Consider the following 25840-nt stretch of genomic DNA (forward strand, 5'->3'; position numbering starts at 1 on the left):
AGCTTCCTCTCCTCTGACTCTTTCGTCTTCCTCCTGGCATTTCCTCAGTCCTCTCTCTCTTGAGCCTACTGCCTCCACCTGCTGGCCATACACATGGGCTTCAGCCCACGTGATGTTGGCATCTATTCTCGTTCTATCCTCCAAAGCCACACAGGACTTTTATGCTACCCAAGTCAGTGGTTACTTTCTCGTCCTAATTAACTTAGTCCCACCAGAAGCTTTAGCCACTCCCCAAAACTTTCTCTTTCCTTAGTGTCAACAGTGCTGGACTGAATTCTATGTCCAGCTTCTCTGGTTGCTCTTAGCTCAGCAGCACGACCCACACCCATGGGATCCCTCAGTTCTGGAGTTCCTCAGAGTGCTTATCTCCAAACACTGCCACCCTCAGGACTTCCTTCCTCCCTGTAACTATAGACACTACCCAGGAGCAACTTTACACTGGTCTGCTGCCTCTCCAGACTCCAGACTCTGTCTTTACCTGGGGGTCTTAAAGTCTTTTATGTCTAAAATCTGATTCTTGGTATTTTCTGCAAACTTCTAATGAGGCTAGTTCTCACCAAAAGAGGCAGCCCCATTCTCAGATCTGCTTTCCCGTGTCCCAGCTCAGCCAGGACAGTAAGGTGTACACTGCCCAGCCCTGCCTGGCCAGCCCTGGGAAAACCGTCCAGTGCCTCCGGCTTCATTTTATCTGGTCCTGTAATGTGGTGAAACTCCTGTGGGATCAGTCAGGTATACTGCTGCACAGCGAACACTAGCTGTCTTCCTTCACACACTAGCCGAAAGGACGGAGGAGTAAATCTCAAACCCAACACTTCTTCCCTCTGTGAACAGGTTGTTGAGTCCCTTGCTTTGTGTCTTCACCTTTTTAGGCATCATGTAAAGAGCAATGAGTAAGCCTAGGGCTAGAGCCATGACTCTGGGAAACCATGGATGCACAGGCAGAAAGACTGCAGGCCACCCTCATGGGTTCCACATGCCACCTCGTGGTTCCCTGGTCTTAGCCTGGCTCCAGGTCAAAGTGATCAGAGTGTGTGCATAAGCATGCATAGTGCATATGTGTATGTGTTCTTAGGCAGGTGGAGAATGTTGTGTGCATGCATGTGGGGGGGGGCATGTTGTGTTCAAGTTCATACGCAGTGTGTGGTACTTGTGTGTGCCTTGGATGTGTGTGTAACTGTCAGTGGGTATTCAGCAGATAGGTGTTCAGGAGCCCACCCATCCAGGAGACAGCAACGTCAACAATGCTACTTGAATCACTTTCTCCTCAGCCTACAAACTCTCCTGAGGAGCTTGCACTGCCAAAAAAGATGGGTCGGGGGGCAGATGTTCTCTGTAGTCCAGCCTGTCCTTTGAGTGGGGGAGCCTTCAAGGGTCTCTTTGCAGAGTCTGTCCACACAGACTCTGATGTGGAGTTCTGAGCTAGACCAACACCAGGGTCCTCATTAATGCTGCCAGATGGACTGAGACTCATCCACATAGAGCCAGTTCATGGAGCCATTTAAAAGTCTCACTTATTAACCCCAATCCTCCACCCTGTTCCTGCAACCTGTCAGAGTTCAGCTAATGATGCCCAGCAGGGGGGCTCCTAACAGAAGTTACAACCCCAAATTAGCTGGTGTCTGGAGGCAAGAACACTCCCTCCGCAGGACTGACTCTTACTGCAGCGGACGTCGCTAGGTCAGATTCCACTCCAGCAGGGTCACCCATGGTGTGCACCTACAACTGATGGGACACATGGGATACCTGGGAACCAATAAGTATCCACAGCAACTTGTGTCTCCCACCCCCAGTCTGGGCTGCTGGGCTGATCCATCTCGTTTCAGCCCCAGAATCTCCCTGGAGAGTGATGGATAGCCTCAGTTCTGAATCCAGAAAACAAAGGCACTGTTTTAACAGGCGCATGCACCCAGCCCAGCTAATTTCAAAGGAGGAGTATGGTAGGCTGCAGTTTTTAAGAAGGCAGCCCCTGCAGCATGTGGCTAAATTACCATGTGATGGGTCCAAAGGAGATTCGCAGCATGAATTTAATGAATGGATTAAGGGATCATAAAATCATGTATATGATGTTACCTATTTTTCATCAAAATCAGCATTTAATCTTCCTAGTAGTTTTCTAAGGGGCAAATAGTAGATTTGCTTCATCTGGTAGATAAGAAGATGGAATCTATGCATCTGAAGGACTCTAACTTCCCTCTCTTAACTCAGCCATGATCTCTTCTAGAGGGAATTGGCTTTGGGGGAGTCCTGTCTTATAGAAGATGTTTTACCCACCACTCTTGGCTCACGTCATTCCTTTGTCCCAGATGCCCTACCCACACTTCCTGTCTTCCTCACTGCCGAAGCCCCTTCTGCCCTTCCACATTCTCCTTAAATGTATAGATGGTTGAGTCATGCCTTCAGCTGCCCTCAGTGCACCACAGCAACTCCAGGGCCTTTCCAGTCCTTCTGCATAATTCACTATGTTTTAGAGAAAATGATCTATTTGTTTTTGTCTCTGTCCCTAGACTGCACACTCTTTGTCCCCTCCCAGCTCACCTACATTAGGTTTTTAGAAAGGATCTGTTGAACTGAGCAGAACTTAATGAACACATATGCACACACCACACACATGCATGCACACGTACACGCCTGAGTTCTCGCCCACTACTCACCATGTGCGTGCACACACCCCAACTGCAAGGGCTGCCCAAGGTGCTTCCTCTCATCTCACCTCATTTATGACCTTCACCGCAGCTCCTGATATTGGTTTGTGAGAGTTGGATGTGTCCCTTGTCAACACGTAATATAAGTTACATTTTCCCCTCTTTCCTCTAAGGGCAGATATCATGTTATTTGGTCTTCAGCTACCCGAGGAAGTGAGGAGGATTTGATGGGGTGAAATTGTGCAGTGATAACTGGGATGGGGCCAGGGTTCTGGCAATAACACCGTCCACCTAATGCTCATTTAATCTTGTGTGTCTCCCCCTCTCCCTGTAAAATCCTGTCTCCATGTCCTTGTCAGCTTCCCTGTCTTCCTATTGTAGGACAAAAGAGGAAGAATTTGTCTCTGATTTTTCTTGTGATGCGATTTCTTTTTTTCATTTAGCAGAACAGTAGTGCCCTCTCTTAATAAAACACACTCCAAATGCATGATGCCACATGCAGTGGAGGAAGAAAAGCCCAGAGCCTCAACTCATGCAGCCTTTCCCTCCCAAAAGACCCGTGTTGGCACACTTGAATTGGACTGTGCCTATCGATGCAGTGCATCAGCACCCCAAAAGGGGAAAGGAGGAAGTTTACCAAGTCGTTAAGACTCCTGGGTCCCAGTAGCCACAACCAGGCATTTCTACACAACCTTGGATAATCTTCAAGAAGTGGTGGATTGGGTGAACCCCTGTAATTTGTCCTAGTTCACTAGTAACCAAGGATGGGTGGCCAGAGGCCCTCTGAGGTGCCCTGGGTTTCTGGCTTCCATCAGAAGCCTGGGGAGACCCCATCCCCAGCATCTCCAGTTCTAAGGGTATCAGCTTATGACTGAGATGGGATATTCTTCAGTAAACAAGAAGGAAGCAAAGAGGGTAGGTAAACATCACAGGATATGTATGAATCCATGCGTTGAGGGGAAGGAAATCAAGGATTAGTTATGCAAAGCCCCACTTAGGAGATCCAAAGGCAGATGCTGCAGGAGAAAGCACTGCTTCTCTGGTTTCCAGGGACATCCTGAATCCCAGGAAGACCCCATCTACCTGCTCCAGTGCACGTCTTGAGCATGCCCAGTGCTGATGGCTTCAACACTCCAGGGTGGCCTCTTTGTCGACCTCCGCAAGAGAACTCTGACTACTGTTAAAGAGATCTCCATATCTTAAGGGCTTAACTTCCTGCTCACATAAAACATGGATGACTTATAGAGGGTGTTTGTGCTTTCACTCTGAGGCAGGCCCAGTGTCTGCCCATCAACGTCAGCAGTGAGGAATGTGTGTGCAAGGTCAGTGAAGCCAGGCTGGGGTAGAGCTTTCCGTTGCTCACCCCAGGGCTGAGTCTGTGACACTAAACCACACTGAGCAGCAGGCGTACGCAGGTCCAGGAAGGAGGGAAGGAGGGAAGACAGCTCAGCATGTGAGCGACAACTAGTGTCCCCATGGTACACTCCTGGAAAGTGGGAGTGGGCCCAGCAGTGGCCTATATGATCTATGGCCTGTCAGGATGCTGTTTGGCATAGACAAGAATGGGGAAGGCCTGAATGTGATCATGTATAAGGAATCTGCCATACTCATACAACATGAGCAAGAAAGGTTGTTCATGTGTATACAGTAGTGAAAGTACGTGTCAAGAGGGGCAATGTGTGTAACCAATCATATGTACATGAATGAGTATATAAAAACACAAGTATGAGCCTGTGTTCATTTATATAAGTGTGTAAGAATGTGTATTCAGGTATGTACACCAAAGGGAGGACATGTTTTGAGAAAGCTGCAGTGAAGGAACAAGACATCCTAGCCCTCAGCTATGAAGGTTTTATTTACTCATCTGAACACCATCACAGGGATCTTGGAAGCACACTCAAGCTATTTTTTTTCTTTTTTTTTATAATTTTATTTATTTTTTAAAATACTCTTACTTAGTTGATTAGGGTACAAAGGGTCAAGGGCTACTGGGAAGTGGGTAATACCATTGTTTCCACGCTAATATCATTTTTTCCCCTGTATCTGGGGTCAGGGAAGAAACAAAGGGAAAAGCCCCACCCAGCCTCCCACCCATCCCCGGTCCCCGACAGGAGGCACACTCCAAGGGTCCTGCTCAAGCAGTTTTGATGGTTCAACAGTTCTGAATTGCTGCCAATTTCGCCATTCCAATCACGATGAAACCTATTCAGAATCCACTGGCTGACATAGTCTCTTCATGATTGGGGTTCTGAGATGAGCAGTTCAGTTGGAGGGATCTCCAAAGAAACTTCATTTGAGATGATCCCAAACCTGATTCTTGTGTGAATTTGCCAGTACAGGGTCTGGCACAGTCTGCCACCCCAATCAGCTTATGCCTGTGCTGGTGATTGCAATTGCTGGGTCACTTCTACTTCCAGTCCTGTCATCCACTTGAACCAATGGGTGTTGTAGTCCAGCTCGATCCTACCCACTTCATACTTGGTCCTCACGCAAACCAGTGGGAGCTGCAGCCCAGTTGGGGCAACTCCCCATAACCCCCACCAGATTTGCTCCCTTCCCTGGTTCCCAGGCATGCCAGTATGTACTGCAGGCTTGTTCAGTCTGTCCCACATCCCATTTAGCTCTGGTACTTATCAATGGGTATTGAAGCCTAGTTCAATCCAACCAACCTACTATCCAGCCCACACACATACTGGCAGGTGCCTTTCTGTCTAGGCACTCCTGCCCCTCCTAGTTTTCGGGAAGCATACTCAAGCTATTGCCTGAGAATGTGTGGTAGGACCTGCTAGCCTATGCTCTGGAATACATACATGTCCCACGACATACACATGTTTCAATCATACATGGTGTGGGTTAATACATACCTCAAACATGTGTGCCTTATGACTTGTGTGCACCACAGCACATGCCTGCCCAGTGACATACATGTTTCAGGGCACATACATGCTTATGATTTGCAGGTGGTCTGCAACACAGTATATCATACTACACATGTTCAACAACATGTGTGCTTTAGGCTACACACATACCTGCACGCCAGCCTAGCCTGTTACAGCCTGTGAAGGTAGGTCTAATCAAGCTCTCTGTCTCAATGCTTAGTTGCCTCAGAGGTGTTTGTCCTGCAAGTAGTTTTGTCCCTACGTCCTCATGTCATCTGTCCTCTGCACACATCTGTCTTGGTGTCCAGATTTGCCTTTGCATAAAGACATCATCAGAGGCTGCCCTAATGGATCATCTTAGCATGACTGTCTGAAAATATTCTATTTTCAAATGAGGTGACCTTCACAGGTGCCAGGAATTAGGGTTCTAACATGTCTAGAGGGTTCATCTCATTTGTCACTGCTGCTTCTGTGAAAGTTTCTAGGTTGCTCCACAAATACACAGTAAATGTCAGTTAGATGCTCTGGTCTACCTTTTGGGTTGCTCTGACAATGTCTAAACTGTGACTTCACTCCATGGAGGGGTAGAGGATTGAAGAAACAGGGTTTTGGCCACAGGAGGGCCCATGCCCCCAACCCGTACTTCCCACCAGAAGAACCAGGTAAATCCCCTGAGATGCACAGTGTTTAGCTCCCAGCATAGGGCCCTTGCACTCCCCTGGTATTATTGCCTCTTTCCAGACAGAGGCTCTCTGCAGACAACTGGACTTGCTCTCCTAGGCCCAGCTATTTGCCTGCTCAACAGCACCCAGCTGGGGAATGAGAGATGGAAGAGGTCAAATGTCGCAAAATCTTCTGCAAATACAAAACACACAGACCCTGTGTCCAGAGAAGTTCTCATAGTTAGGAAGAAAAGAATGTAGAAACAGAGGACGAGTGACAGTATCAACTTTAAAAGGTCAACATCAAAGTTACCTGAAGTCAAATCATCATCATCATTTGCATGTGCCCATTCCGCTCTAGGGAAGCAAATATTTAACATGGGTGAGATTTGCTGACTTTCCCTGTGGTCTGGATGCTTGCTTCTGTTGTCTGTGCCACCCCTGACGAAGGGGACAGAGAGGCCAGCTGCAAAGCCATCGGGATTTGAAACAGGCTGATCACAAATGGTGACCTCGCTGAGTCAATTCTGCTGTCAAAAGAAGTTGGCCTTTATTTTTGAAATAATACCATGAGCCTACAAATGTGAGGTTGAGCTCATCACCATATGTTCATTTTTATTTGATTTATTTTTAAGAGGTTTCTTTTTTTCTTTTAAATGTAGAGTTACAGAGAGATCTTCCATCCAGCGGTTCTCTACCCAAATGGTCACAACGGCCAGAGCTGATCCAGACCAAAGCCAGTAACCAGGAACTTCATATGGGTCTCCCATGAGAGTGGCAGGAGCCCAAGCAATTTGGATCATCTTCTGATGCTTTCGCAAATGAATTATCAGGGAACTATATTAAAAGTGAAGTATTGGGCCTGGTGTAGTAGCCTAGTGGCTAAAGTCCTCATCCTGCACATACCGGGATCCCATATGGACACCAGTTCATAACCCAGCTGCTCCACTTCTCTTCTGGCTCCCTGCTTGTGACCTGGGAAAGCAGTAAAGGACAGCCCAAAACCTTGGGATCCTATACCCAGAAGGAGTTCCTGGCTCCTGACTTTAGATTAGCTCAGCTAACTTAACAGTCACTTGGGGACTAAACCAGCAGATGGAAGATCTTTCTCTCTATCTTTCCTTCTCTGAAAATCTGCCTTTCCAATAAAAATAAATAATTAAATAAATACTTTTATTTTTATTGGAAAGGCAGATGTATAGAAAGGAGGAGAGACAGAGAGAAAGACCTTCCGTCCGATAATTCACTCCCCAAGTGGCCGCAACAGCTGGAGCTGAGCTGATCCAAAGACAGCAGCTAGGAGCCTCTTCCAAGTCTCCCACGCGGGTGCAGGGTCCCAGAGCTTTGGACCGTCCTCAACTGCTTTCCCAGGCCACAGGCAGGAAGCTGGACAGGAAGCGGGGCTGCCAAAATTAGAACCGGCATCCATATGGGTTCCCAGCGTGTTCAAGGTGAGGACTTTAACGGCTACACTATCACGCCAGACCCAATACATACTTAAAAAATAAAAAGCAATGAGGTATCCAGGATAGAGCCTGATGCCCATATGGGATGCCAACCTTGCATGGAGCAGCTTTACTTGCTGGACCACAACGCCAGCTCTGCTAACTTGTTTACTGCAGTGCTACCCCTGTCCTATACTTCCACTCTGTGGACCTGTGCTTGCAAGCAATACTGCTGTCTTCATTACCCTTCTTGTTTGATCTCTCCCCATATCTATTTGGAAATCATAGTTATCAGGGCTTGGCATTCATTCAGGGCTTGTCCTAAAGATCACTGTGTTTCTTTCAACTGAAAAAAAATCTCTTATAAGGTGCATAAAGCGTTTTAGGTATAAGGAATAAATATGAAGTCTCTAGAGTTGGAAATAGTATCAGAAATCAGCACCACAGCTGCTTACGTAGGACTAGGGATGAACCCAGGATGGCAGGTTCTTGAACAGATGGCAAGAGAGAAAACTTTCCTGCTGTTGTCCCATGGCTGACCAGCAAGCTGGAGCTCCCCTAAAACAATGCTCCAAATCCAGGCAAGACCAATAAATGCCAACTCCACTTGTCCCCAAGTTGATCACCTCCCGGGACAAACCTGGCCTCACTGGATTTGGAGACTGACGAAGCAAAGCAGCTCACTGAACAGTGAGAAGCAGACCTTTCAAAGGTACCTAGACCTGAGTGGCTTTAATCTGTGGGTTCTTAATGTGGGGTGCCCTGATCCTCAATATCAACAGCCTCTGGCAAATAAGTGCACATTTTCAGGATCATGACCCAGCAGCTTTGGTGTTTGCAAACCCTCCAGGTAATTCTGACTTGGGATTCAGGTTGACAACCATGGAAGATGCATGTGTGGGTGATGACCTGAGAAACATTCAGCACCTAGGACAGCAACAGCAGAGAGAGGGCGTTCAAATGGTGGTGCTGCACAGAGCTCCGTGATGCCCCACCCGAAGCTCACCTTTCTGTCTCTTGCTCTGCCATCCTCAGCATGCATGGCATTCAATGTGTGTGCTGCTATGCATGTCAGCAACAGGGGGATGGTCCATGACTTTTGTGAGAGCTTTGCCAAGAGCCCCACAGGCAATGACAGCTCTTCAGTCTAGACTTAACCAGGGCTGGTTCACATGGCTACCCAAGCTGCAAGGGAGACATGGAAAGTTGAGTTACTGTGACAGGATTAAGCTGTGGCCTAAGACTGGGCACATTACTGCTCTGATCTCCACTAACAATGGTCAAGTGGATAACTAATCCTGAGGAGCCCTGAGCAGTGACAGCCACATCTCCTAAGTCCAGTGTATCTGGAGTGTATTGCTCATCTGGACAGATGGTGAGGGACTTGCCCTACTGCCTCTGTCCTGTGTCTGAAGCTAGGGGGACGCTGGCTGTCTTTGGAGAAGAGGCCATAATGTTATTTTGAGTACTTAATGTGGTGTTAACTTTGCCTTCCACAAAGACAACGAAATATTCCATGAGAGTCCAACCCAGGATAACTGGTGAAATAATTTTCCCCCAGGTTGAGATCAGTTCTAGGTGAATGGCTGTTCACTGCATTGTCAGTCGTTCCCAAATGGGAGATTCTGTTTTGATCAGGGTGTCTAAACACATGTACTGGTAATTAGAGAAATAAGCAGAGGAAGTTCCAACAGACACAGTGGGGATTTGGAGATGTCCAGGCAACCTTAGAAAGAGAGGCAGTACTCACTGCAGCTCATGGTTGGCTAGGAGGGCTGTGTGTTCCCTACATCTGTGGGTACCTGTGTGTCCCCACGGTGCATTTCAGTGTCACTAGTAACTGGTGTATTTAGGCACAATCTGTGTTTCTGCCTGCTCCCTGCCCATAAAACACATGTTGTGTCATTTGCACATCTTGTAGGTATATCCAGGAAGTTGGTCGCCAGGACCAACTAGAATAGCAGAGGTACTGAGGATGGCTTTAGGACCATACCCTCGATAAAGACTGAACGACAGTGAACAGCTTGGCACAGTCATTCCATGCATTTCACCTGTGTCTCTTTCATGGTGGGTGGGGCAAAACCTTGAGGTTGCCATCCATATATGCATATTTAATTGACTACAGGTTAGACTTACATTTTAAAAAGTGTCAATTTTTGCCAAGTTAGTAACTCCATTATATGTGTTTGTAAAGCAAGTTTTTATTATTAAAAAAAATGCCCTCAGACTTGACAAATGTTTTGCAGGGAAGCAAGTGGGGGTGGGAAGTGTTGAGAGATATTTGCCTATCTCCTTGCAGCAACTCCCAGTAAAATGTCAGTGCTCTGTGGACACCAACCCTGCTGTCTCAATGTGATCGTCCCTGTTGCTTATCACTTCTCTCACATCCCTGCTCCCAACGTAGACTCTTCTGCCCCCTCGGAGGGTCTTCCAACACCAACTGGTTACTCTAGAAGTAACCACAGTTTTCCCTCCTGACTGTGCACAGGGGGCTGGAACTGGCTATCGTGTGTGCATCTGTGAGCTGGTTGTTTTCAAAGTCAGGTTATCTCACACTTCAAGATGTGTGAGGCAGCTGAGAAGGCAAAGGCAGGAGGCTGAGATAGAGAATCTGCATCTTCTCCAGCAGCTTCGGCAGATAAAGGGGAGCAAGGCCATCGTGGTCCTGAAACTGGGGAGAACTGGAGGCCTCAGCAGCTGGAGGCATCCTGACACATGGATTGAAGCAGAGCTTGGCTTTGTTTTATAATTCGCATTCTGTGCATGAGATCCCTTAAACATCCATGTCTGTAAGGAAAGGTGGTTGGGTTGGGAAGTCTCCATCAGTTCCATCAGCTAGAGTCACAGGAAGTCACGTGCAAAGACTTTTTGCGCTCAGCCCTGAGGCTGCTCGCATGTGATCCTCTCTGGGTGTGTTGGGAGGAACCAGAGAGCCACCATGAGTGAAGCCTACGTCCCCAGGTGGAGCCAAGGTCCAGCATGTCTGAGGTTCAGCCTTAGATCTCTGGCTGTTCACCCTCTACTTTACTCTGCCCCCCATACCTCTTCCCTAGAAACTTCCCAGGAAGTCTCAAGGCCATGTTCCCCTCCTGGTTCTTCCAGCTATCCCTCCCCACCTCCCACACAAGAGGTACCCGTGGACCAAAGCTCTTGCTATGGCCTCCCCATGTGGACTCTGGGAGGTCTCTGCTTCTCTCATTGCTTTGAATATCCTCAAGGGAGCCTCACGGCAGAAAGTGGGTGCTGTTTTCTGGTCATTCTCATATGCTGGGCAGGGATTTCTCTCCGCCTGTAGCATGTTGTAGGATTCTTTTCGGTGTGTTTATAATCTCTCTGTGTGAGGATCCCTATTCCTCGTGCTGCTGTGAGCAATGGGATGCATAAAGGAGGAAACTGTCCCTAGGTCCTTCTGAAATCAACCCAGGAACACCATCAGGGAGCACTTCTCTGCTGAATGGTAGAGGGTGAGGAGGGTGCTTCTACTTAAACCTACACTGCCCTTCGAACCACAACAGGCTGCCCAATAGCGCAGCAGATGGCCACAGCACACATCAACTGGGACCTAGACCTGGGTCTCATTCTTGAGCCCTCTCTTGCACTTGACCACACAGCCTAACTCCAGCTGGACACTCTCGGAATGCCCTCCCCAAGTATTTGCTCTGAATGATCTCTTTTAAGCTCCAAGACAATGCCCAGGAAAGGAAGGCGCTTCCCAGAGGCTGAAGAATCCCCAGATGCAGTTTTCCTACCTACATCGTTCTCTTTCTCTTCAGCCTCTGCTGTCTTAGCCACAAACATGTACAATCTCCGGCTTGACTTGCTTTGCATAGGGTTGAGCTTGAGGGAGGGTCCGGCTCTGGAGGCGTAAACTCTGGACATCAGCTGCTGGTCCATTTCATTCTTCGGCGTGTGCTGTTGGACCTGGCACAGCATTCTCTAAGAATATATAGTACATAAAATACAGCCTTGTGGGCATGCTTGGCTGGGTGGTCTGGGGAAGTGATGTCAAATAGGTAAAGAATTTAGCACACTGCTCAGCACATAGCAGATACTCTATAAACGTTGCTTTCATTTGCTCATCAATTCTCCCATCAATCACCAAGTCGCTTCTTTTTTAACAATAGAGAAATCCATTCAGAGGCCAGTGGTCCAATTCAAATAATTAGATGGGAGGATGGAAAATGAACAGGAATTTGTTACTTCTGAGCAGCAGATGGAGGTTTCAGGGTCGGGGGAGGGACCGAACTTTCCACATTCTGACCCCGCTTTGCACAATACTTGTCTCTAAATGGAATTTTCAACACAAGAAAAGAATATGACAGCAAAAGCGCTGGATTCCTTTTTTGTGAGCTCAATCTCTATTTCCATGAACCCCTGTTTTGTGCCTGTTGTAGGTCAGATGGATGAAATTACAGGCCTCCTTGGCTATAAATTAAATGGAAATTGGCTGGTACCTGGTTACTATGGGGTGACATGCTGTGATGGGAGGGAAGCCTGCATTGGGGACTACAGTCCCTTTTCATCACTTCTGTTGATAAGTTTTTCAGCTAAAATATAGTTCCTGGTCTCCTCTGGCAACTTCTTCCTTTCCTTATTAAGAAAAAACCCAAGCAAATTTAATCCGCATCTTAACACTCTAGACACAGGGTGTGGCAAAGAATGTTTTTCCCTTGTGATTAAAGACATTTCTGGAATTCAGGTTGCCATGTCTTGTGAGTTATCCCACCCCTCCATAGCAGTATTCTGCCTCCCCTTGTGAGGGCACCCAGAGTCCTAGAGGCCCCTACAAGCACATCTCCATTCTCAAATAAGAGGCCTACCCTAGGATTCGCAATGAACAACAGCCTAATATCTGTTGAGTGTGGCTGGAAGACAGGGCAAAGAGGCTGGGAAGTTGCCAAACGTTTTTCGTGAATCATGAAATCTCCATATGTGTGTATGTTTCCCATGGGTCTGAGCACCCAGGGTCAACCGGAAGGAGAAAGCTTCCACCCCACCCCCATTCAGAATTTCCAAACAAATACATTGAGAATTAAGACTTACATTTTTGTTTTTCAACATTTGCAGCACATCTTAGCATGTTAATGATATTAATGGCTCATGGCTCTGACAGCTTCTGCACACAAACAGCAGACTCTCGACAGGTTTAATCCTGGTGTTTGATCATACAATGACTCCTGTCCTGAGGGGCATGTGTTAAAAATAGGGACTCATGATGCTTATTTAGCAGAATTGACAGGCAGAATAGTTGAAACAGTGAGCAACTAGGGCTGAAGTGTAGTGGTTGAAATGCAGTTCTTGTTCCATAAATGTTAGCTTTTGGAGGGAGAAGAACAGGTTGGCTTTATGCGCGCAGGTCCTTGACTTCGACATGCCTATGTGATCCTTTGGCAGCAATAGGGTGGGCTTTCCCCTTCCAGGCAAGCATATGTATAAGACCCAGTAAGGATACATGGGGGATTCATGCAGACCCAGTATTGGGGCATAAATGAAGAACATTGGATCAGGATTGAAACAGAAATAGGACTTACCTCCTGCAGGCAGAAAAAAAAAACCCAGCATGTTTGAAAGGTGAATCTGACCATCTCTGGAAAGCTTCTCAAACCAGCTCTCCTGAGAGAATGTCCATCAGAAACCAGAGTCCTGCTGAAGTCATCTTTGTCTTAGGAGTCCGTGACCATTTTAGAACATATCAAATACTGTTTTGCTCACACAGCTTTTCACACATGAAGGTTCCTTAGCATTTAGTATTACATCCCTGCTCAATATCTGGCTTGGGTGTGCTTAAGCCCTAAGCTATTGCTGTTGGGATTTGGGTATCAGTCATACATTATGTCCTACCTTAAGCATAGAATTTGCAAGGTGAGGTACGTATCCTAGGTATGCAGCACCATGCCAGTAAGCAGCTCTTGGTTTAACACAAAGATTGGGTGTGCAGCAATTTTGGTCCTAAGGCAGATATATGTTTAGTATATTACAGAGTGGATTGCAAAAAAAAAAAATCCTATAAATTTTTAAGGTAAGAGATGAAAGTCAAAGACGTCTACTTGCTGTTGGATCCTCAAGGCTCCATCCTGGTGCTCCCAATGCACCTGGGCCTGGAGGAGTGGTTTCTGGTGGAAAAACATGAACAGCTGCTATGAGGATGACCCATCCTCCTGGAATCCATACACAACTCCTTTGGCCCAGCTAGATAGGGCCTGTCACGTTGCAGAGCCCATGCAGGTGTCAGCATGCCTGCATGTAGATCCCATAGGTGTGGATCGCCAACTGGGGTCCTTGTGGCTCCCCTGTTGTTCCCTGCTTTGTAAATGCAGTCTTTTGCTTGTGCTCACACCACCTGTCCTCTGTGTGCACCTGTGCCTCTTCTTACAAGGATGTCAGTACTATTGGATTAGAGCCAGCCATAATGACCACATCTTAGCTAGTTACACCTGCAGAGAATTTATTTCTAAGTGAGATTGCCTCACGGACACTAGACTTGAATACCTTTTTTTTAGGAATGCAGTTATACCCTCATAATGCACTACACACATCATTGTCTAACCCCTGGGTCTACAGGGAGCTCATGGATCTGTAGATGAGGAGCTGCTCTGTCCCGTATCCCAATTGCTGGGTAGGCCCTCGAATGCCAAAGTCATACCTTCCTGAATTCATGCAGAACACCTGACTCTTCACCAGGGCTTTCTCTTTGACCTGATTGCACTTTTAAGATCCTTTTACTCATCCTAAGCACTAGAACTCTGGAAATCATGATCTTCATGTGCTTTCACGTATTTTTCTAATGCACATTAAAACAAACACATGTTTCTAAAAGCCATCCACATTACCCTAAAACCAAATTATACACTGCGCTTTGGGAAATGCTATGCATGTCGAATGTTTAAACTATACTTCTTCCAAGGGAACAATCGGATTTTATCAAAAACTTAATTTCAAAAAAAGGCTTATCACAATAGCCATTCTAAGCCTGGTGGTGGTCTGGAGAGAAGAGATTGGGTCTGAGTGTTCTGGGGGTCTGTGGGCTGTTCTGCAGAGAGCCTGCTTGGGAGGCAGACACACTTGGCTTTGGGTCCCAGCTCTGCCATTCAGCAGATGGATAGTCTCTGGCCTCTGTTGGGTCTGTTAACTGGGAACTGTTAGAACAGTTGTTAGGGTTTGCTGAGAAGGCCTGCATAAAACACCTCACCCTGAGCCTGATCCTACATAGGGACAGGGCATCTTCTGCCCTGTGGAAGGCTGCTGTGCCCACCACAACTGTTCTTGGGCCTGCCCCAAAGGTGGTCCAGGGGAGTGCAGGTAGCCAACATGGTTGTCTGCTGTGCCCTGAGAAACCATCTTGCTGTGCCTCTGAGAGCAGCTGAAATGTGCAGTAGAAAGCTCAGAGACTCCCAGAGGTCTTGAGTTTTCCTTCCCTTCTTGAGATGAGTTGAGCCAGGTAGACAAAGGACAAGTCATTCTGTAACATGTTGTTTAACTTCATGTTGATATAAAGTTTCTGTTTTTCTCCCTGCTGTGAATTGTGTTTCCTGGCTCCATATTTTAGGGGATGTATAATAGCAGAGACTTACATGTCCAGATGCGGAGACAGTACAGTGTGCATCTCTGCATCTAGACCGAAGATGAACTCCTGGTAAAACTGTTGAATATATCCTGACAGTAGGATGCTGGACTGTCTGCCAGTGCCCATGCCTACAATGTCAGGAAACACTTCAATAGCAGCATGATGGACTTAGGACTGTTCATGCAGGACTACCCGTTGAAATACTAGGAGGGAAGTCAGTAGGGGTGGGAGCAGGGAAGTGGGGGGGGGGGAGTTGGGGAGGGAGAAGGGAAATCCCAGAACCTATGGAGCTGTATCATTTTAAAAAGGGGGGTGCATGAGACCATTCCCATCAGGCCTGCTTAGGAAGCCACCTGCTCCTTTGGTATCTGAGCCTTGAAGTCCTGCTGGCTCCAAGAGGACACTCTGCTCTCCAGGAGTTCCGGGTCCCAAGGGACTATTGGGGATTATTGGGCCTTCCAAGACAGTCAGTGCCATGCTTTTGGCATCCCAGTTTTTCAAGCCCAAGTGCAGCTCTCCTTCCGCTTACCCAGAGTGTTTTCTGTCTCTAAGCAGGTGATGAAGAGTTCCACTGCTAACGGACCTGCCATTCCTCATAGAGATCAAAAATAATTTTTCAGCCAGGATCCATGTTCTCTTGCCATCTGCCTACCCCAGTCTGTCCCAGGACAAGGAGAAAACAAAACCAAAAACAAAACAGAAGTGTGAGAGCCAGCAAATCCCACACATGGCTAAGACCCGTGTTTCACATCTCCATGTACCTTCAGGGTAGAAGGTAACACCCCTGCAGACTTGTCCTTGCATGTGGTGCAGATATTAGAACACTGACCTCCTCAGGCACAGTTCTCTAGATGAAAGAATGATCCACCCACAACTTTGCCTAGGCACCTCAGAAGGTCTCATTTCTGCCACTTCTCCCAGGAGATCAAGTCAAAGACACCAGGCTGCCAGAACTAGCAGAAAGCTGAGGGTCAGGTCAGGAGAACACTGGCAGAGGAGAGTGGACCTTGAGGCAGAAGGAACTCTTCCCCCAGCAGAGCAGCAGGTGTTCCCAAGTCAGCCCCAGGAATGTCCTGTGCTGGGCACTGTTCAAATTCAACTCTCCCTGGGTTCCCAGGCTGCACACTTGGAGACAATACAAGCTGGGCCCTGAGCTTTGAGCTTCCTGCCTATGTGCCGATGCAGAACATATGTTCTGTCTGTGCAGTTACTGTCCTGGTCTGTCTGGGGCTGAGAGAGTACCCAGGACACGGGCTTTCAGAGCTACAGTCCTGTGGATACCAGGCAGTTGGGACATGTGGCCACCTGAGTTACTGTAGGGTCCCACAGAAAGACCCACTTGTCCATATAATCTTGCTGGTAATAGAGAAGCTGAGCGTGAAAGCAGCAGTGTGTATGCACAGACACACACATATATGTATGCACATGTATACACACAAACAACATATAGCTGCACATGTAGGTATGTAATCTAATATATATGTACAAATCCACATATACACATTTTGCGCGTGTGTGCACAGCACACACTTGTGTGTACCAGTGTCCATGTGCTTACAAACATATAATGCATCCATGTGCTTGTATATACGCATATGTGCTGCACACACATATTTTTATTGCTTTCAATACAATAAAATTGTTTTCAATATTTTCAGCCTTTCCAAATGTACACAGAGAAAACTCGGCAAGGGTTCCATGTGCACTGCGATAGCCTCAGTAACTGACACAACACAGTGCTCTGTTGCCAGCCTCAGCTGTGTACCCACAAGCCCTGGGTGTGGCAAAGTGGCCCCTGGCTAGTGCTGGTGTCTGTGTGCTGAGCTCAAAGGACCCTGTCTCTCCACAATGCATTATGGAGTCATAGAATGGACCCAGCCATGACCGATGCCCAGTGAGCTTCCTTCACCAGGCTCCCCCAGAAGGAGTGTGCTGTGTCCTTCTCCAGCTTGAAATCACCTTGGGCCTCAGGCTGTGCCATTTTCCTCCTTGTTGAATCATTTATGTTCTACTTTGCAAAATAGGATGCTTTATTTCATCTAAATTGCTGTGCTAATTAAAATTGTTCAGTATGAGGCCAGCACTGCCCCACTCCCATCCCTGAACTGGTAAACAGAGCCAGGAAAGACCATCATGTGACACCCAAACATGTTCCAGGCACTCGCAGCTCTGAGCATCCTGTGTCTGACGAATGTTCTGTGCGTCTGATTTTCCTCCTTGTTGCTCATTTAAATTCTCTGCATGTTTTAGAGTCTTATTTCTTCCTTTCCTGTCTCCCTGAATTTTACTTCTGCCTAATTTATAAGAAAAATGTGCTTTGAACTTTTAACTAGGATGTTGAAGAATAAGCCACCCTTCATTCTTGATAAGCTGACATCCTTTCTTTAAACTTTCATTTGCCAGTATCTATATTTTTTCTTTGCTTCTTAGAGAAACAACAAAGTTTAAAAAGACCTTCCAAATAGGATGCGTACAAAGTTCTGTGAGGGAGGGGAACCCACACTCAGAAGGAAGAATTCCGTGATCACTTGTTGGTCTTCGTGGTTTTCTGACTTTGGTGCAAACTCTATCTGCCAGTGTGGCTGCGGCTTTGGTGGTTGTATTTAACAGAGAGGAAGTGGTCTAGATCACTGGGGCTAACACACCTGCCACACTTGGACCATCCATGCCTCTGGGAGCTCAGGGCAGCAGAAGCCAGCTGGTCAACAGACCAGACAACCCCCAATGGAATCCCTGAATGAGATGCAGCAAAACTCCAAAAAGTATAGGGAAAATGAGTGCTCACCCTTGAATACGGCTCAGTCCTGGGTGTAGGTGGGAGGGCTGGAAGACAGAGAAAACAGTGAAAGAGCAGGCTACAGAAAAAAAAAATCACTGCCAAAAGTTAGAAGCCATCGTGTTCTGAGACTGATGGGCTGTTGGTCATCTGTCCTGGGTATAAAGGGGGGAAAGGGAGACAGTGTGAGTGGGTGTTTCTTACCTATAGGTATCGCAGAACTGCTCAGCTGGGCACTTAAAATGCTCTCTGGGAGCAATTAGATCATCGCACAGAGTGGAAGCTCCAGGCCACAGCAACGGGCTCTGTTTCACTGCTGTCATCCAGCATCAAGACTCCCTGATACATCCTCAACATGCAGCAAAGAAAAGAAGGGAAGAGGAAAGAAGCAGGAAACACAGTCCACACAAACACTGAAGAAAACATGCCCCGCCTTAGCACATTTTTGTATATATTAGGGAATTAGTTCTTTTCTGGTAGTAAGAGATAAGCACCACCAATAGCTGGATGCTCTCAAACTGTAGCATCAACTGAGCATTTTTTTTTAAGATTTATTTATTTTTATTGGAAAGTCAGATAGACAGAGAGGAGGAGAGACAGGAAGATCTTCTGTCCGATGATTCACTCCCCAAGTGACTGCAACAGCCGGTTTTGCGCCGATCCGAAGCCAGGAACCAGGAACCTCTTCCGGGTCTCCCACGCGGGTGCAGAATCCCAAGGCTTTGGACCGTTCTTGATTGCTTTCCCAGGCCACAAGCAGGGAGCTGAATGGGAAGTGGAGCTGCCAGGATTAGAACCAGCGCCCGTATGGGATCCCGGCGCATTCAAGACGAGGATTTAGCAGCTAGGCCATAGTGCCGGGCCCAACTGAGCATTTTTTAACAAGGCCATTGCACATGTGAAGACAAGTATATGCTATTTGGGAATCAAGGGCTCTATATGTTTCCTAAGAAATACCACAGTACACAATTTCTAAATTTCCCATCATTAGCTCTTTAGTGATAATTTCTAAATCCAGTAATGATATTACACAGTTTTCTGAATGGTAATATAAAACAGTTGTAACATGTTCCCTCAGGAAAATTTTCATTATTTCATTGTAAAATCTAAGTCTGCAATAAATAAATTACAGTGAATAGAAGAGTTGACATAACTGATGTTGTCAGGAGACATCTGGTTAGGATTCTTTTAAAAAAATCATGTAATAGGAGCCAGTGAATTGGTTCAGCTGGCTGATTTACCATCTCCAAGGGCCAGCATCCCATATGGGTGCCACTTCATGTCCTGGCTGCTCTACTGTCCATCCAGCTCCCTACGTGTGGCCTAGGAAAACAGTGGAGGATGGCCCAAAACCTTGGAACCCTGCATCGCAAAGATTCAGATACTTCCCAGAGACTGGGAAGTTACTCCTGGCTCTTGGCTTTAGATCAGTTTAGTTCTGACTGTTGTGGTCATTTGGGGGAGTGAAACAATGAATGGGAGATATTTCTCTGTAAATATGCCTTGCCAGATTTACAGAGATAAAATAAATAAAAGTTCAAAAGCATCATGTAATATTCCCTGGTTTCAAATAATATTGCAAAGCTACAGTTATTAAAGTAGTATGACACTGGCCTAAAAACAAACATATAAACCAGTGGAACAGAACCGAGACACCAGAAGGTAAACCCATACATAAATATCAACTAATGTTTGACAAGGCTGTCAAGAATATGCCACAGGGGGAAAAAGTCGCCTCAATAAATTGCGTTAGAAGCTAGATATCCACATGCAAAGCAATGATATTGGACACAAAAATCAATTCAATAGAAAATGAAAAGACTTAACTGTAATACCTGAAATTACAAAGCTACTAGAAGGAAAATAAGGAAAAAGCTTCGTGACATTGGTTTGGGTAAAGATATCTTGGCTATAACTATAAGCGCAGGTGACAAAGGCAACGGGACTACTTCAAATTAAATGCATGGCACAGACAAGGAAAAAAAAATCAAGAAACTCAAAATGCAATCCGTGGAATGGGAGAAAATATTTCCAAGCCACATAGCTGATAAGGAATTAATATGCACAATGAACAAATGATTCTTATAACTCAATAACAAAAATAGATGAATAAATAACCTATATAAAATAAAGAACTTGAATGGACATCCCCTTTCCCCCCAAAATGCCAAATGGCTAATAGATACAGGAAAAGACATTCCATATCACCAATCTTCCATAAAGTGTGAATCAATAACCACAGTGAGATATCACTTTATATCTGTTAGGATTCCCATAGTTTATCAAAAAGACACAAGATAACAAGTGTTGGCAAGGGTATGGACAAACTGGAACCCTTATGCATTTTTGGTTGGAATAAAAATTGGCACAGCCATTCTGGAAAACATACGTATATATTTGGAAGTTCAAAACAAGTAAGGAAGGTAGGGAGGGATGAGGGAGGAAGGGAGGAGGGGGGCGAGAGAGAGAAAGAGAGGGAGGGAGGGAGGAAAGGAGGGAGGGAGGGAGGGAGGGAGGGAGGAAGGAAGGAAGGAAGAAAAAAAAACAGAACTAGCATATAACCAGCAAACTTCTGTGTATGTATCCAAAGGGATCAAAAGTAGAGTAGTGAAGAGGTAGCTAAATCTCCATAATTATGTTGGCATAACTCATAACAAACAAGCCATCAAAACAACCTAAGGAAAGGAATAAATGGATAATACAAATGTGGTATATATTCACAGTGGAATAGCATTCAGCCATTGAAAATAAGGAAATACTGTCATTTCCAACAATGTGAATGAACCTGGAGGACATACTGTTAAGTGAGACAACCCAGACACAGAAAGGCAAATGCTGTGTAATTCCACTTACATATGGAATCTAAAGCAGTGGTACTCATGGAGCTAGAAAGTAGACTGGTGACTACCAGGGACTTGCGTTGGGAGGATACAGGGAGGTACAGGTCAAGGGCACGGAGTGTCTGTTCTAAAAGATGAATCAACTCTGGAGATCTGATTTGCAATGTGCCTATAGTCAACACTACACAACTGTGCACTCAGAATATTTGTTCAAGGACAGGGCCTCCTGATAAGAGCTCTTCCCATACAGAAGAGACAGCTAAGGCCTGGCGCTGTAGCATCACAGCTAAAGGCCTCTCCTTGAATGCACCTGGATCCCATATGGGCACCAGTTCTAATCCTGGTGGCCCACTTCCCATCCAGCTCCCTGCCTGTGGCCTGGGAAAGCAGTGGAGGACAGCCCAAAACGTTGGGACCTGCACCCGCGTGGGAGGCCTGAAAGAGGCTCCTGGGTCCTGGCTTCAAATTGGCTCAGCTCCAGCCATTGCGGCCGCTTGAGGAGTAAACCATCAGATGGAAGATCTTCCTCTCTGTCTCTCCTCTGTGTATATCTGACATTGCAATAAAAATATGTAATAAATCGTTTTTAAAATTATTTTTTAAAAAAAGGTATAAAGAAGAGAGGGCCAGGTGAAGGAAGTGGCATCAGAGAGAGGCTACACACTGGCTTTGAGATTGGGGCAGGACCTGCAGACCTGGAAATGCCATCTAGTACCGCCATGCTGCAAAAGCTAAGGGACTAGATTCTGCTCTAGCGTTCTGATACAGGCTGCCTGACCGCCTCCAACACCTGCCCTTCAGCCCTGGAAATCCCATCTTGGACTGCCGACATCCAGAATGCTAGGAAAATATGTTTCTGCAATTTTTCCACCACCACCACCAAAAGCACTGTGCTTTTGTGCATGTGTTATGTTCAGTGTTTATTTTGGAGGGTACACATGAACTCCCAAAGACCCTCCCATGTGGCTGCGATGTCCAGGTCACTTCTGCTCCAGAAAATGCTGAATTGGGCTATTTCAGCTGTGGCAGTCAGCAGCCACTCCTCCTGAGAACGCTCCTTCAATATCATTTGACCATAAACCATATCATGGACATCGAATTTTCCCCAAGAGTAAATAATTGTTTTTATACCTTTAAAGCATTTGCTCTTTCCTTCTTCCAAGATAATGTTTGCTTTTGTGCAGACTAAAAATATATGGTTTTTTGTTGGTAGTTTGGCTACATCCTCTCACCCACAGGTTTCTCAACTCAGTGGGGCAGACATGAGGACTCAAGCTCTTTTTGCGTGTGGAGTTCAACATTCAGAAAAGCATCGGTGTGGTTGCTCCTGTGGGGGGTGGGAGCAGCAAATGACGCCCCCCTCGAACAGATCAATGCGTAAATCTCATGCGGCATCTCTGCTTCGCAAGGAGCCCAATGAATGAATCACCACAGTTCTTTCCAGAGACGAGAAAACAATGTTCAAGAAGTGATGGCATTTATTCTGATTTACTGTTGTTGCATCAAACAGTAGAGGCTAGGAGACTAATCTCTGAGGAAGTGCCAGGCGGAATCCATTATTCTCCTGGTCTTAGTTCAATTTCTGGTGTGCAGTAACTTCTACCTGTATCGGATAATCAGATTAGACATACAAAGTGCATTAGAGCATCTCAAAAACACCACTGGAAAGAGCAAGCTTTGAACTGGATCTTCATATTTTAAATGTAAAAAAAAAAACCTATTAGAATCTCCCTTCAATGAGATATTGACTATATTTTAAATGGACCAGGTATAAGAAGTTTAAAAAAAAAATCCATGTCCATGGAGTATTAACAACAGGGTGTCCCTATATAAGAACAGCACAATGGCCTGGAATACACACCACACACACACACACACACACACACACACACACACACACACACTCTCTGTCCCCCATTCTGCAAAGGGTTGTTGAGTTGCTCTGATGTGCCAATCACTTCTGTAGAATCAGGGAGCCATGTGGGGAGCAAACTAGTTCTAGCAGTGATGTTACGGGTCCTGCAGTCTTGCAGTTAAGGGAGAAGAGCAGATAGTAAAAGAGTGAGCGGGTGAAGCAATCTGCTAATAGGCGATGTGAGGAAATGAAACAGTGATGAGACCAAAAGGACTAGAGAGAGGCAGTGTTCTTCTAGAAGTGAGACTGAGCTGACCCTCAGCGTCAAACAGAAGCCCACCTTGTCAAGATCCAGGAGTAGAGACACATAGGCTTAGCCTGGGGTTGACAGTGGCATGTCCAAGGAGCCAAGGAGGCCAACTAAGGTAGGCTGTGCATCACAGGGCCAGGATTTGGTGATTCTGTGAGAGTGGTGATTTTGGACCCTGTACTTATGAATGGAAAGCCAGCCAAGGGGTTCCAAGAGGAAGACAGTGTGATTTAAGTCATGATGTAGAAAGGTCACTTGAATTTCAATAGGGAAGATGAGCTGTGGGAAGCAAGTGAGGAGTCGGCCAGAAGACTGGCAGGAGCCCCCATAGCAAATGACACCATGTTCCACCCAGCTGATGCAAAATGAAATGTGGTTGAATGTTAAGTAGAATACAGGTGGGTGTCGACCAGCAGCAGGGCCTGTTGCTGGACTGTGTGTGGGATGCACAGGGCAGAGGAGCAGCAAAGGCCCTTGGCCTTTAGCTTGAGCAGCCAGGTGAATCTGGGGTCAGCTGTGGCTGGGAGCTGAAGGGCTGTCATTGGCTGGGTTATTCCTGGGATTCAAGTGGAGACCTTGAGTGAGAAGTTAGACACACAGACTCTAAGCTGGACTGAAGGCAAGAGATATCAGTGCATGGGTCCTGAAAGCCTGATGGGGAGTGATATCCAGTCATCCTGACTGCCCCAGAACTAAATCTGGAGCTCAGGGGACTGGCGCAGTGCTCAGTCTTTGCCTTGGGATTACTAGCCCTTGCTTTCTGCTGCATGCCTATCATCCAATCCCTTCCCATCCCAGCCACACACCCAAGCCACTCCACCCATATTTGAGCACAAAGCAGGTTCACCTTTAGGGTCCCTCTCTGTCCCTCCTGGTCCGCCTCCTGAGTTTGTGGGCACTACTCCTCACCCTTCAGGAGCTGTCTCTTGGGGCCTCATCTGTTAACTATCTCTCACCATCCACAGCAGTTATGCTGCTATAGCAGAATCAGCCTGTGGTGTTACCTGGGATGGCATGGTCAGAGACAGAGCACCTTGAGGCCCCATGTGGGGAGCACGCCTGTCTATTCAGGCATCACTTCCCACAGCTGACTCCTCCCTCCACTCCTTAGACACAATGGACAAAGCTGGGTACAGCCTCTCCACCTCTCCACCTCTCCACCTCAGCCTCCCACATGTTAAAGCAGAGGTACTGGCCTGACTCTGCCCTCTGAGCTCATCTTGGGACAGTGCATAGTGGATGTAGGACTCTGCTTACCTCACTCCAGTGTCCAGTTGCCGTTATCTTGATGTTAGTACAAGAACAGGAATCAAAATTACTGGCTCCTGGCAGCGTACATTGTGGTACATCTAGACTTCGGATGCCCGCATCCCGTATCAGAGTGTATGGTTTAAGACCTGTCTACTCTGCTAATGTGTCTGGGATGCGGTGGTTGATGTCCAAGTGCATTGGTTCTTGCCATCCACATGGGAGGCTCATGTGGAGTTTCTGGCTCCTGGTTTCCACATGGCCTAGTCCCTGACAGTGTGTTCATTATGTGAGTGAACCACAAGTGGACGATCTCCCTGTCTGTTCCTCTTTTGTCATTGCCTTTCCAATGAATAAATAAATCTTTTAAAATTATTTATGGCTCTTGGCTGTCAATGCACATCTCTTTCTTCCCATCAAAGGACTTGTTGCCCACCCTAGAATTACACATGTATTAAACTGTGCCTATCAATGCTGCTGGAGTCCTTGAGGGTAAAAGTCTCTTTTAATTCCTGCTTCTGAGTCCCCAAATTAGCAGGCATGACCTCTTCTTGCAGCTGAGGCCAGAAGGAGAGACATAGTGTGTGGTTCTCACAGTCTTTGTTGGGTAGATTTGGGTGTGGTCCTGCTGCAGGATACTGGCAGATTGGGGTCAGTTAACAGTGATCTGTGGCCACAGCCAGCCATGTCGCTATTGACACATTGACCAATACAGAACTTAGAGAATCATGTCCCCGGATGAAGACCTGATGTTCCCATGTATCACCAATCGGAGATTATTTACCTCCTTATCGTTTCTGACATCCATGTCCTCATGCACAAAATGGGAATGGCACTGTTCAGCTCATGATTTTGTTGTAAAAATGAAAGGAATCAAAACCTGACCAGGTGGTACCTGAGGAGAAGTACCTCATGAGTGCTAGCAGGTGCTGTGCAGTGAGTGACAGGAATCACGGTCACTTACTCACTTAGGAAAATGTAACAGGAGAATGACTTAGAAGGTGATGTTTTCAAGCATGGGATGGCCAGAGAACCACAGTGGACTGCATCCCAACAGAGCCCATCTCTGAGGAGCTGCATTTCCCAGAGTGGTTGTTGTGCCTTGTGAAAGGTTACTTCACCAACCTAAAATGGAAGCTAAAATGACCAGCGACAACCTCCCCATGCTACAACAGGCCAAGGTGCATTGACAAAAATTACTAGGCATGAGATCTAAGAAGCTCATTTTCTGGGAAGGTCAAGAAGAGTCGATCCAAGATTGTAGCCATGGCCGGCAAGTAAGGGAAGCATGAGGGCTTTGAGGATTCCCCTGTGGATGGGAGACCCTTCTCTTCCCCAGGACAGGGGTGGACATGAAAGTTACTGAAGGAGAAAGGTATGCAGTGACACTTGTTAAAGCAGTCAGGCTGACGTCACTTAGCATCACTGTGACAGGTATAGAGATCATCATACTGGGATTTTGAAGTGAGAAGAGAATTCGGTCCTATCTCTGATGATAGATTGTGTGGGTGGTAATGGATAACCAAGGAACAAGGTGAAGGGATTGAAGGACAGAAGATGACTAAGGAGGCATCAGGTGTGAGACCTAGCAGGATTCTCACTAAAAACAAGCCAGAGTC

The 25840-nt window shown here is 46.6% G+C and overlaps 1 protein-coding gene across 1 annotated transcript in view; it reads left to right on the top strand.

Annotated features, from left to right (window-relative positions):
* Positions 1-25840, top strand: part of PTPRN2 (protein tyrosine phosphatase receptor type N2) — a 1038500-nt gene that overhangs the window by 751080 nt on the left and 261580 nt on the right. The gene's annotated exons all lie outside the window — the stretch shown is intronic.

Source organism: Ochotona princeps, chromosome 2 (genome assembly GCF_030435755.1).
Source record: "Ochotona princeps isolate mOchPri1 chromosome 2, mOchPri1.hap1, whole genome shotgun sequence".
Taxonomy (NCBI): Eukaryota; Metazoa; Chordata; class Mammalia; order Lagomorpha; family Ochotonidae; genus Ochotona; species Ochotona princeps.